The sequence below is a fragment of the Hevea brasiliensis genome, chromosome 3, assembly GCF_030052815.1.
Source record: "Hevea brasiliensis isolate MT/VB/25A 57/8 chromosome 3, ASM3005281v1, whole genome shotgun sequence".
Lineage (NCBI taxonomy): Eukaryota > Viridiplantae > Streptophyta > Magnoliopsida > Malpighiales > Euphorbiaceae > Hevea > Hevea brasiliensis.
The window spans coordinates 40,345,612-40,359,769 of NC_079495.1; the positions used below are offsets into that span (position 1 = coordinate 40,345,612).

At 38.9% G+C, this 14,158-nt stretch overlaps 1 non-coding gene across 1 annotated transcript; it reads left to right on the forward strand.

The window, feature by feature from the left end:
• Window positions 1-5,133: 5,133 nt before the first annotated feature.
• Window positions 5,134-5,237, forward strand: LOC131178853 (U6 spliceosomal RNA). Its single transcript, XR_009147861.1, has one exon. It is a non-coding gene; the product is annotated as a U6 spliceosomal RNA (small nuclear RNA).
• Window positions 5,238-14,158: the final 8,921 nt, after the last annotated feature.

The window sequence follows — 14,158 nt, forward strand, 5'->3', positions numbered from 1 at the left end:
TCTCAAACTTCAAGTCTCTTAGGCACAAATTTCAAATTTTCAATTTTAGTGTTCAGTTTTGCACTGTTCCATTGGTCATGTTGCTATGATAATTTGGCTAAGTTTTCTTTATAAAAGTTGTTCCTTATTATCTTAACTTTATTTCCCTTTCTAAATCACTCCATTTGGAGTTTTGTAGCCTAAGTTATGGCCATTTGAACATGGCTGGCTGGATTTGGGGTTGCCTAGAATTCTGGGTATTTACTGGTTAATGGCAGTTTTTGTAGGTTAAATACAGGTGAGTTTTTGGACAGCTTATGGTCAAATTTTGGGTTTGTTGTCTTCATGAAAGTTGTAGGGCTATGTCTCAGATTTTTACTGGTAAAAATTCAGGTCATTTGGACCTTCCTAGACCAAGTTATGGTCATTTACGTAACTACTGTTCATTTGGTCATTTTTGTATAGTTTAGTTTGCCAATTACGGATTTGGCCTAATTGTTCACTAAGTTATGGTCACTTTCTGGGCATGATTCCTAAATGAAAAATGTGTCATTTTGTGTCTAGTTTCATTCTCAATTAGCCTCACACCAATTGGGTTGGTAAATTTTCAGTTTTGGTCCCTGAAAAGGACCTAGGTCAAGCTGCCTGCAGATTGACCCTCTCCAATCCGAATTGGAACTTGGTTCCAACAATTCACACACATTACAAATGGTCACAATTGACCATTTCTCAACTCAAATAAGGTCAATAACATCATTTGACTAATTCTCAAATTTTTATCCAAAACCCTAAAGGTATAAACCCTAATTTTTCTAAACTGCACAATACATGCAATTAAAATGCATACTCCACCTTTTTACACTCATTCAAGCTTACTTACATACTTAATTTCATCAAAATAAATCAAATTCCCTTTCTCCCTAACATGGTTGAAATTTCTTCTTAACCTTTAGGCATGTTTTCGTAAATTTTTTATTCATAATTTCAACTAACTTCAACTATTATTCATGCATAGATTATAAATAGGGTGAGAAGATGTGCATACCTTATTTAAGCAATTTTTCCTCTTCTCAAATCTTCAATTTTCTTCTTCTTTTTTGCCCCCAATTGATGTATCTATGCCTAAGGGTAAGTTTTAATGTGGGGACTTAGTGAATTTATGGGAGGAAACCAAATAATTTCAAGTTTCTTATCCTTTAACAATGGTGGAACTAAGGAGAAAGAGGGAGGTAGAGAGAGATGGGCGGCTAATTGTATGGGAAGAAGAAGTGTATTTTCTTTTTAAGTTTTTATCTTTATTAATGTGTAATTATCCATATATTTTCATAAGTTAAAATTATAGTTTTAATGAGATCATGCTTATGTCATGCATGATGCCATAACCTTTGATTTTTTTTGGATTTTTCATTTCTTTTTTATTTGTTTTCCTTTTAGTTCTTTAATTTAATTCTTCATCCCAAAATTTTCTTTTCTCCAATTTTATTGGACAGTTAGGTCAGGAGTCAGCTCTAGGGGTGAATTGATCAAATTGCCCCTCGTCGGTTTGATCCGGTTTGCAAGTAATTTAATATTTCATTCGGATCCCTGACCTAATTATTTACCCAGCTTAACAACTCTTCTTCGTGATTTTCTCTTTTCCACTATGTTCGTAATAGTCCTAAGGACCGCAGCGTCATATTTTACGGTTTGAAATTTGAGTTTAGACTGACCTTGCAGTCATTCCCGAGAAGGTAACCCATCGCTATGACTCCCGGATCGTTTAACTTCTTATGTTTTGTTTTTCTTATTTATACTTAACTATTTGGCATTACTACCGGATCGTTTAACTTCTTATTTGCATTCAGGGCTTAACTAGGTGTCTTAGACGTGGTTCTAATTCTCTTAAATGTCTGGACCGACACCGGTCACCGGAACAGTGAAATATACCAGGCTATGCAAATAGGGGTGTTACAATTCTCCCCCCCTCCCCCCCCCCCCCCTAAAAATAAATTTTGTCTCAAAATTTTACCTGGTATCAATCTCTAAACAGTTGTGGGTGCTGTCTCCTCATGTCCTCCTTTCGTTCCCAAGTAACCTCCTGGCCCGAATGATGGTTCCACAGCACTTTCACTAATGGTATTTGCTTGTTTTGTAGCTACTTCACCTCATAAGCTAGAATCTCTATGGGTTCTTCCTCATATGTGAGGTCTAAACTCACCTCAATCTCTTCTACTAGTAGTACAAGAGATGGGTTAGATTTGTACCTCCTCAACATAGACACATGGAAGACGTTATGTATCTTCTTCAACTCTGGAGGAAGTACCAAATGATATGCCAAGGGACCCACTCTCTCCAGAACCTCATATGACCCAATGAAATAAGGACTCAGTTTCCCCTTTCTGCCGAATCTCATAATTCTCTTCCAAGGGGAAACCTTGAGGAATACTTTGTCACCCACTGCATACTCAATATCCCTTCTCTTCAGATCAATATAGGACTTCTGACGGTTTGATGCAGTCTTAAGTCGATCTCTGATCAATCTGATTTTCTCTTCAGTTTGCTAAATAATTTCTGACCCAATCATCTTTCTTTCGCCTACCTCATCCCAGCACAATGAGGTTCTACATTTTCTTCCATGCAAAGCTTCATATGGAGGCATCCCAATGCTTGATTGGTAGCTGTTGTTGTAAGCAAACTCAATCAAAGGCAAGTGTGTGTCCCAACTGCCCTCAAACTCAATCACACAAGCCCGTAGCATGTCCTCCAAGATCTGAATTACTCTCTCAGACTGGCCATCTATCTGTTGGTGGAATGTCGTGCTGAAGTTCAATCTAGTTCCTAGGGCTCTCTGAAGACTACCCCAGAATCTATAAGTGAACCTAAGATATCTATCTGATACAATGGATACTGGCACTCTATGCAGTCTTACTATCTCATCAATGTACAACTTGGCCAATCTTTCTAAACTGTAGTCTATCCGGACAGGCAGAAAATGAGCAGACTTGATCAGTCTATCAACTATAACCCATACTGCATCATGACTCTTCTATGTACTCGAAAGTCGCATCACAAAATCCATAGTTATTCTCTCCCTTTTCCATTCCGATACTGGTAGTGGATGTAATAAACCAGCTGGTACTTGATGCTCTGCCTTTACTTACTGACAAGTTAGGCATTTGAAAATAAATTCTGCCACATCTCTTTTCATACCCATCCACCAGTAGTGCTCTTTCAGCCCTCTATATATTTTTGTGCCACCAGGGTACATAGCAAAAGGAGATTCATGTGCTTCCTTCAAAATGATCTGTCTCAAGTCAACATCATTAGGAATGCACATTCTGCCCTGGTGTAGTAATAGACAATCATCTCTCACTAAGAATTATGGTTTCTTGCCCTGTTTAACTTCTTCTAACAGCTTCTGATATTTCTGATCATTCTGAGCAGCCATTCTGATCTGATCAATCAAACACTGGTTGTACATGCCATCTAACTACTGTCTGCCCCTCATCATTAATCTCTAAGCTGGCATGCAATACTCTCAATTCATGCACCATAGACAAAAGAGAAACCCATAGACTTGCCATAGTCTTGCGACTTAAGGCGTCAGCCACCACATTAGCTTCCCCTCGCTAATAGTCTATCAGACAATCATTGTCTTTTATCAACTCTAACCAACTCCTTTGTCTCAAATTCAACTCCTTCTGAATGGCCAGATACTTCAAACTCTTATGATCTGTATAGATGTAGCACTTCTCCCCATACAAATAATGTCTCCAAATCTTAAAAGCAAATACAATAGCTGCAAGCTCTAAGTCATGTGTCGGATAGTTCCTCTCATGCGGTTTCAGCTGGCGTAATGCATAGGCAATGACATTCTGCTCTTGCATCAGTACACAGCCTAACCCATTGTGAGAAGTGTCACTGTAAATAGTATACTCTTTACCCGGGATAGGTAAAGTAAGGACTGGAGCCTTAGTCAAATATCTCTTTAACTCATCAAAACTCTGTTGGCATTTATTCGTCCACTAAAATTTTACATCTTTTCGAAGTAATTTGGTCAATGGAAATGCCAATATGGAGAACCCATTCACAAATCGACGGTAGTATCCAGCTAAACCCAGAAAACTGCGAATCTCCGTGATATTTATGGGTGGTCTCCAATTAAGGACAGCTTCTATCTTACTTGGATCTACCTTAATGCCCTCTACTAATACTATGTGTCCCAAAAAGGATATTTCTTTCAGCCAAAATTTACACTTCGACAATTTGGCGTATAGCTATTTCTCTCTCAAAGTCTACAGTACAATCCGCAGATGTCTATCATGCTCTTCTGCACTCCTCGAATAGACTAATATATCATCTATGAATACCACAACAAACTGATCAAGGTATGGTCTGAAGATAGTGTTCATCAGATCCATAAAAGTAGTCGGAGCATTAGTTAACCCGAATGGCATGACCAAGAACTCATAATGGCCATAGTGGGTTCTAAAGACAGTTTTAGGAATACTCTACTCTTGTACTTTTAACTGATAATAACCCGATCTCAGGTCAATCTTGGAGAACACAGTTGCACCCTCAATTGATCAAACAAGTCATCAATGCGGGGCAATGGGTATCTATTCTTTATTGCCACCTTATTCAACTGTCGGTAGTCAATACATAAGCGGAGAGTTCCATCTTTCTTCTTTACAAACAACACTGGAGCTTCCCAAGGTGACACACTAGGGCAGATAAAGCCCTTATCAAGCAGCTCTTGCAAGTACACTTTCAACTCTTTCAATTCTGCTAGTGCCATTCTGTAACACCCTAGGTAAATCCCACATTGGCAAAACACGGGAGAGATGCTGGGTTTATAAGTTGGCAGTTCGAACGCATTTTAAAACCATGAGGGATTCGGTCCATAGCGGACAATATCACTAGTGGGCCGGGCCGTTACATTTGTGGTATCAGAGCTGCTCCGCGTGCAACCTTGAGCATTGGTGGGGCAAACCTCAGCGAGGACGTTGAGTCCCATAAGGGGGCTGGATTGTAACACCCTAGGCAAATCCCACATCGGCAAAACATGGAAGAGATGCTGGGTTTATAAGTTGGTGGTTCGTAACCCCTAGTGACGCATTTTAAAATCACGAGGGCTTCGGTCCAGAGCAGACAATATCACTAGTGGGCCGAGTCGTTACATTTGGGGACATCCGATAAAATTGGAACGATACAGAGAAGATTAGCATGGCCCCTACACAAGGATGACACGCACAAATCGAGAAATGGTCCAGAGCGGACAATATCACTAGTGGGCCGGGCCGTTACACATTCTATATGGTATTATGAAGATTGGGTCCACACCAGGCATAATATCAATCTCAAACTGCACTTCTCTTTCTGATGGTAATCCTGGTAATTCATCAGGAAACACATTCGGAAAGTCACACACAGTAGGGATGTCTATTAGTGCTGGACTCCCCACTTGGGTCTCTATCACATGTGCCAAGTATGCTTCACACCCCTTTCTAATCATCCTTCTGGCTAGTGCAGCCGAAATGATGTTTGATGGTAGTAACTGCCTCTCCCCATGTATTACCACATCACTGTACAGAAGGAGACCAAAAGTGACTGTCTTCAGTTTACAGTCAATCATGGCATGATGCCTGGATAACCAATCCATGCCCAAGATGATATCATAATCTCTGAAGGGAATTTCAATCAAATATGACAGAAAAGTGTGTCCTTGGATCACCAAAGGACAATTTCTATAGACTCTGTTAACCCGGACCTCTTGTCCTAACAGACTAGTTACTAGCACTTCAAAATCCATTTTGGCACACGAAACCGCAAGAGAACTAACTATGCTAGCACTAACATATGAGTGGGTTAAACCCGGATCAAATAGTACAAATACATATTGATTAGAGATAGAGAATGTACCAGCGATAACATCAGAAGTCTCAGCCTCTTCCCGCTATCTCATCGTGTAAACCCTGGTTGGAGCACTCCCTTGTGCTAACTGACTAACAGTACCCTGACTGCCAGAAGCATTGCCTCTACCTCTGTCTCTTCCTCTGCTAACCGGTTGTGAACCTCTAGTAACAGGAATCTAAATGGATCCTTCTACAGTAGTAGGAGCTAGACCAAATCTAGGGGCACTGGTGTAGTCCTTAGCAAGATGGCCTTTGCCTCCACAGTTAAAGCAAGCTCCTGTTGCTCAATAACATTCTCCCCTATGAATATTGCAATAAGTCTCATAGGGCGAGGAGGATGTGAACCCCTGGTTGACTGCTAACCAAATTTAGGGGGTCTCTGTCTAGAGAATCAGCCCCTTCCAAACCTTCCACCTCTACCTCTGCTAGGTCTCCCAAATTTCTTCTTCTTTTTAGATGAACCACTGGGACTTTGCTCTACTAATTTTTCTCCTTTATCTTTCTATGATTTTTCAGTCTTCTCAGATTTCTCTTTCGCAGGGGTTGCTTCTAATTCAATCCTTTCCGACTCAAGTGCCTGAGAGATGAGCTTAGAGAAGTTACTGTGTTTGAATCCCACTACTTGCATCGTCAAACTGGGCTTCAAACCAGTCTCAAATCTCTTGCACCTTTCCTTATTGGTAGACAGGAGACTCCCAACATAGTGGCTTAAGCGGGAGAACTCCCTCATACTCTGCCACTAATCTGTTACGTTGCTTCAGACTCAGAAATTCTTGTAGTTTCAGATCCTATCACACGCTACCCCTCTATAAAGCATAACATGATCCCGTAGTATACCTAATGAATTACCAACTTCGTCTACTGATAACCCATTAAATACACTACAAGGGATTTTAAAACTTTTCTTACTTCTTTTTACAGTGGTGCGCACTATTTACAGGTGTTAAAAATTTTTTTGAACTGAAGTGAAACAGCTAACACATTTGAATTATTAGTAATTTCTGTAAAAATTTTAGCGGAGTGCCATCTATATTTTGAATAAAACCATTCTTTAAAAGCCTGTAAAAAGCACTCCAAATATATTTCTCAATCTCAAACTCCAACATTTAATCAACACAATATGTTTCTCAACATTTGTCAACTCAAATCCACAATAATTTTTCAGTATTTTCAAAGGCTGAGATAAAAGAAATATATCACAATATTTACAACCAAAATAATTTACAATTTATTTTACAACTTCAATGTACAATTTTAATTTACAACTGATCAAAACCAAGAACACTATATATATACAGTGAACATACATTACAATACAAAATGCAAAATATGGTATACTCAATATACCCGATGAACTCTCACTGAAGCACTAGTAGCCTAGTCTGCTGCCCTGTCAATCTGTCTACCTGCGATAGCAATGAAAAGCTATCGCTGAGCCATTGTCTCAGTGGTACACAACATTAACACAATGTAACTTTAAATCACAAATCATAAGTCATATAAATAATGGATACTTAAAACCATAGTCAAATTCAAAGACAATGAATGTCATAAAGAATTTAAACTCCATTTCACAATATCACAATAAATATCAATAAATCACACACACAGCTTAATCATGCTCCAAAGTCCAATTCATCCCAAAAGTCGATGGCTAGTGAGGAATTCAATTCATCCCAAAAGTCGATGGCTAATGAGGAATAACATAGCTAGCTAGCAATAATATGAGTACTCATTCTATTCATCCTCAACAGGCACACACCTCAACACTTCAGCTAGAGAGGGAATTCAATTCATCCCACTAGACAAGCTAGCGAGGAATTCAATTAATATACATGATAGCTTTGGTTTGAAACCATTTACAATGCTTTTCAATCAATAAGTGTCCATCAAATATCATTCAAACAATTTTTCACAATTTAAACAATAATATATAAATAGTCATAATTTATTTCAATTCAAAAATTCAAAAGAAATAACTGTTGTGCACAAACCTCTAATAATTGTCTCTTGGCTCTGACTCAGTGTTTCCTTTTCCTTCCCCTTCCCTGAGTCTTTGCTAACTGAAACACACAATTTGAAGTGTTTCAGTACTCATTTAAACCGTTTCTAACAATAAGGCTTAATACTTAATTTATTGAATTCTATTATTTCCTTAGTCAACCTAAGATGTTGACCCTCGATGTATTCTAGGTGAATTAGGTTTTAATATAACCAATATGTCACATTTTATGGCCTTTTAGTGTTGGTACATGTTACCAAATTCATTTTCATGTATAATGCATTTTATTGCAATTTGTCGGATTTCAGTATACTAATTTGACCTAGCCGGATGACCTAGTTCCCTAGGTTTTCGGGTTTTGGTCAAAACTACAAACTTGTAGGTTTATGTCTTATTGCACAAAGGGCAAAATTTTAGGTCATTCTGAGCTATGTAGGTCAATTTATGGTCAATCTACCAATGCTGGTCAGAATGCATCAAAATTGTCACTTTAGGTCATTTTTAAGTCACTTTTGGTTCGGCCAGTTTTTGGACCAGAACTTATGTAAGCTATTTGACTTGCTTATGGTCATTTATGGGTGTTAGTGTCTTCATAAGAGTTGTAGATATATGTCTTAACTATTCATGGTAAAACTTTTAGGTCAATTGGACCTATTTTGAGTGAGTTATGGCCAAAAAATTAACTACTGCCCAAATGGTCAATTTTCAAGTTTACAAAGCACTAATCCGGATTTGGTCATTTTTCAAGTCACCTTCTAAGCAGAATTTTGGTAAGCTTCCTTCATGAAAGTTGGCACATTTTGTGCCTAGTTTCACCTCCAATTGGTCTCATACCAATTGGAGCCACACACTAAAGGTTCTAAGCCAAAACCTATACTGTCCTATTGCACATTATTCACCCTTTACCAATTACACATTCAACACTTACCAAGTTACACATCCATGCCAATTCTGGTTTGTACCATAACAGAAACACATTTTACTTCACATTGTTGGTCATCTTGGCAGCTTGTAACCACACTCAATATGCACATTATAGTACAGAATTTTCCAAGTCCAATTACAAACAATTTAACGGTATAACATAGCTCATTTACATGTCCAAACTCAAACCTCTATACACATATACATGCTGCCATAACAAGCACCATAATTCAACAATATAATTCCATAAACCAAACCATGAAACAATACATTTTGGCTCACACTTCAAGTTTGCCGAATTGTACATCCCTTTCAATTAACTTCCAAGCTTCTAAAATCAAGTGTACTATCACATACATCTAGTATACATTATCTAATTTATTCCTACACACATAAATACTTACATCAACACTTTAATCTATCACTTACATGCAAGGATAAACTGCTCTCATTGAAGTTCCATGGCTGCCAAAAATGTTCCTCTCCCTTAACTCATCAAACTTCAAAAATCCTTCCACAATTCAACTACCCATAACATCCATGCAAGGTTTAATGAAACAATAATAAAAAATACATACTTACCACTTTTGAAATTCTTCAAAACCTCACTAAAACTTGATCTTCTTGCTGCCTATCTATTGCCTAAGTTGTGTAGAACAACTTTAGTGAAGACAGTATTGAAGGATCATGGCTTGATCATGAGAAATGGAAGCTCAAAGGTGGGACGACCATGGAGGAATTCCTTTCTTGGTTTCGGCTGGTTTTTGGGAGATTGAAGAAGATGAGTTTCTGTCCAAAATTTGCTGATTACATGTCCACTTAAGTGGAGTTAGTGGACCACTAAGTGAAGATTTAATGTTTTTTTATTTTTAAATTTCCAAATTCCACATTTATCCTCCTAACTTTTGCTTTTTAGATTATGTACCACTATTTTAATTTTTCTTGACATTTTCCAAGTGTAATATCATTTATTTTTAATGGACATTTAGTTCAAAAGACAACTTAGGGTGTCAAATGACCACAATGCCCCTGTTCGGGTTGCATTCCCGATGTCTATTTAAGTCTTAAAAATATTTTTCAGGGTTTCCCGCGGTCTAGGGCTAGTCAACGGTCCACGCCGCAACTTCCTGATGCGATCACCCATCGCTAGGGTTCTCATCTTGTTTAACTTGGTTACATTTCATTTCTATTATTTTTCCTTTGTTTTTCTTGTATTTTGTTATTTTATGTCTCCTCATCAGTATTTAAGTTTAGTTCTAGGCATCCTAGCTGTCCGAACAACACTGGTCATAGGAATAGTAGAACGCACTACCGAACATAGGGGTGTTACAATCCTCCCCCCCCCCCTCTTTAAAATAAATTTTATCTCAAAATTTTACCTGGCATTAGTCTCTGATTAGCTGTGGGTGCTGTCTCTTCATATCCTCTTCATGTTCCCAAGTAGCTTCCTGGGCTGAATGATGGTTCCACAACACTTTAACCAGGTGTATCTGTTTATTCCTCAACTGCTTCACCTCATATGCCAAAATCTCTATAGGTTCTTTGTCATATGAAAGGTCTGGATTTACCTCAATCTCTTTAACTGATAGTACATGAGATGGGTCAGATCTGTACCTCCTTAACATGGACACATGGAAGACACTGTGTATCCTTTTTAGCTCTGGAGCTAATGCTAGCCGATATGCCAAAGGACCCACTCTTTCTAGAACCTCATATGGTCCAATGAAACGAGGACTCAATTTCCCCTTTCTGTTAAATCTCATAATCCTCTTGCAAGGAGAAACTTTGAGGAATACTTTATCACCCACTGCATATTCAATATCTCTTCTCTTCAGATCAACATAGGACTTCTGACGGTCTGATGTAGCCTTGAGTCGATCTCTGATCAATCTGATCTTTTCCTCTGTCTGCTGAACAATTTCTAGCCCAATCATCTTTCTTTCACGAACTTCATCCCAACATAGGGGAGTTCTGTACTTTTTGCCATACAAAACTTCATATGGAGGCATCCCAATGCTTGATTGGTAGCTGTTGTTATAAGCAAACTCAATCAAAGGCAAGTGTGTATCCCAACTACCTTCAAACTCAATCACACAAGCCCACAGCATATCCTCCAATTTCTGAATTACCCTTTCAGACTGGCCATCTATCTGTGGGTGGAATGCTGTGCTAAAGTTCAATCTAGTTCCTAGGGCTCTCTGAAGACTACCCCAGAATCTAAAAGTGAACCTAGGATCTCTGTCAGATACAATTAATACTGGCACTCCATGTAATTTTACAATTTCATATATGTACAATTTGGCCAATCTTTCCAAACTATAGTCCATCCAGATTGGCAAAAAGTGAGCAGACTTGGTTAGTTTGTCAACTATAACCCATACTGCATTATGACTATTCTGTGTCCTTGGAAGTCCCATAACAAAATTCATAGTTATCCGTTCCCATTTCCACTCTGGTACTGGCAATGGATGTAACAAACCAGCTAGAAATTGATGTTCTGCCTTTACTTGCTAACAAGTTAAGTATTTGGAAACAAATTCAGCTATATCCCTCTTCATTCCCATCCACCAGTAATGCTCTTTCAGCCCTCTATACATTTTAGTTCCACTAGGGTGCATAGCAAAAGGAGACTTATGTGCTTCCTTCATAATGATCTGTCTCAATTCCACATCATTAGGAACACACATTCTGCCTTGATGTAGCAATGAACCATCATATCTCACAGAGAATTCAGGTTTCTTGCCCTGCTAGACTCCTTGCAGTAGCTTCTGATATTCATCATCACTCAGAACAGCCATTCTGATATGATCAATCAACACTGGCTGTACATGCCATGCAACTACTGTCTGTCCCTCATCATCAATCTCCAAACTGCCATGCTATGATTTTAATTCATGTACCATGGAAAAAGGAGAAACTCTGAGACTTACCATAATCTTCTGACTTAAGGCGTCAGCTACCACATTTGCCGCCTTTTTTATTGTCACACCCCGGCTTAGTGGGCAAATCAAGATCGCTCAGGTGGAGTTGATTCGAACCCATATCACCTCACGGTCACCTCCTCTTACCAATTGGTAAAACCGTGAGGTGATATGGTTCGAATCCTAGCTCAGGCCAGGGATTAACTCCACCAAAGCGATCGATTTGAGCTGCGTGCCCGCTCTCTAAGGGTACGCTGGCAAGAAGGCTCACTAGAGGGGCTTGAGCTGGGGCCCACTAAGCCGGGGTGTAGTCTTTAATCAGTTCTAACCATCTCCTCTGCCTCAAGTTCAATTCCTTCTGGGTGCCTAAGTACTTCAAGCTCTTGTGATCTGTGTAAATATAGCATTTCTCCCCATACAAATAGTGTCTCCAGATCTTTAGAGCAAAAACAATAGCTGCTAGCTCCAAATCATATGTTGGGTAGTTCCTCTCATGCGGTTTCAGCTGGCGTGATGCATAAGCAATGACATTCCGATCTTGCATCAGTACATAGCCTAACCCATTGTGAGAAGCATCACTATAAACTGTGTATTCTTTACCCAGGGTAGGTAAAGTAAGGATGGGAGCTTCAGTCAAACACCTCTTCAACTCATCAAAACTCTGCTGGCATTTATCTGTCCACTGAAATTTTACATCTTTTCGAAGCAGCTTGGTCAGTGGAGAAGCCAACATAGAAAACCCTTTCACAAATCGATGGTAATATCCAGCTAAACCTAGAAAACTGTGAATTTCTACAATATTCCTGGGTGGCTTCCAATTAAGGATAGCTTCTACCTTGCTGGAATCTACCTTGATCCCTTCAGCTGACACAACATGTTCCAAGAAAGAGATTTCTTTCGACCAAAATTCACATTTCGACAATTTGGCATATAGTTGCTTCTCCCTTAAGGTCTGTAGTATAATCCGCAGATGTCTGTCATGCTCCTCTGCATTCCTCGAATATATCAAAATATTATCAATAAACACCACCACAAACTAGTCGAGATATGGTCTGAAGATAGTGTTCATCAGATCCATAAAAGCAGTTGGAGCATTAGTTAACCCGAATGGCATTACTAGAAACTCATAGTGGCCATACCGAGTTTTGAAAGTAGTTTTTGGAATACTCTGCTCTTGCACTTTCAACTGATAATAACTAGATCGCAAATCAATTTTGGAGAATACAGTTGCACCCTTGAACTGATCAAATAGATCATCAATATGAGGCAATGGATATCTGTTCTTTATTGTCGCCTTATTCAACTGCCGGTAGTCAATACATAAGCGGAGGGTGCCATCTTTCTTCTTAACAAACAATACTAGCGCTCCCCAGGGTGACACACTAGGGCAGATGAAGCCCTTTTCAAGTAGTTCTTGCAATTGTACCTTTAACTCCTTCAACTTTGCTAGTGCCTTTCTGTTTGGTGTTATGTAGATTGGATCCACACTAGGCATAATATTAATTTCAAACTGCACTTCTCTTTCCGGAGGTAATCCTGGCAATTCATTAGGAAACACATCTGGAAAGTCATATACTGTAGGGATGTCCGTCAATGCTAGACTCTCCACTTGGGTGTCTACCACATGTGTCAAGTATGCTTTACACCCCTTTCTGATCATTTTTCTAGCTAGTACAGCATAAATGATGTTTGATGGCAATAACTGCCTCTCCCCATGTATTACCACATCACTATACTGAGGGAGACCAAAAGTGACTATCTTCAGCCTATAGTCAATCATGGCGTGATGCCTGGCTAACCAATCCATGCCCAAGATGATATCATAATCTCTGAAGGGCATTTCAATGAGATTAGACAGAAAAGTGTGTCCTTGGATCACCAAAGGACAATCCCTATACATTCTATTAACCCTGACCTCTTGTCCTAGCGGACTTGTTACTAGCACCTCAAAGTCCATTTTTATACATGGAATAGCAATGCAATTAATGATGCTGGCAATCACATTGTGTAGGGTTGGGGTATCCCCTTGCACGTCAGCCTCTATCGATTGATCGACTGAACGATCACCCTCTTCCATAGTCAATTCGAGGATCTTAGACCTCCTGAACAAATAACACAAGGAGATTTTCTCTCGTTAGTGCATATTTATAATGTAATGTACTGTATGTATCAAACAATGACATTGAGCAGTTGTACTATGAAGAAAGAATATTTAAAATTACAGGTGAAAACACAATTTAAAAAACTAGCTCTAATATCACTTAAACATGTCACACCCTACCCCTCTGTAAGGCATAACATGATCCTGTAGTATACCTAATGAATTACTAACTTCGTCTACTGATAACCCATTAAATACACTACAAGGGATTTTAAAACTTTTCTTACTTCTTTTTACAGTGGTGAGCACTATTTACAGGTGTTAAAAAAATTTTTGA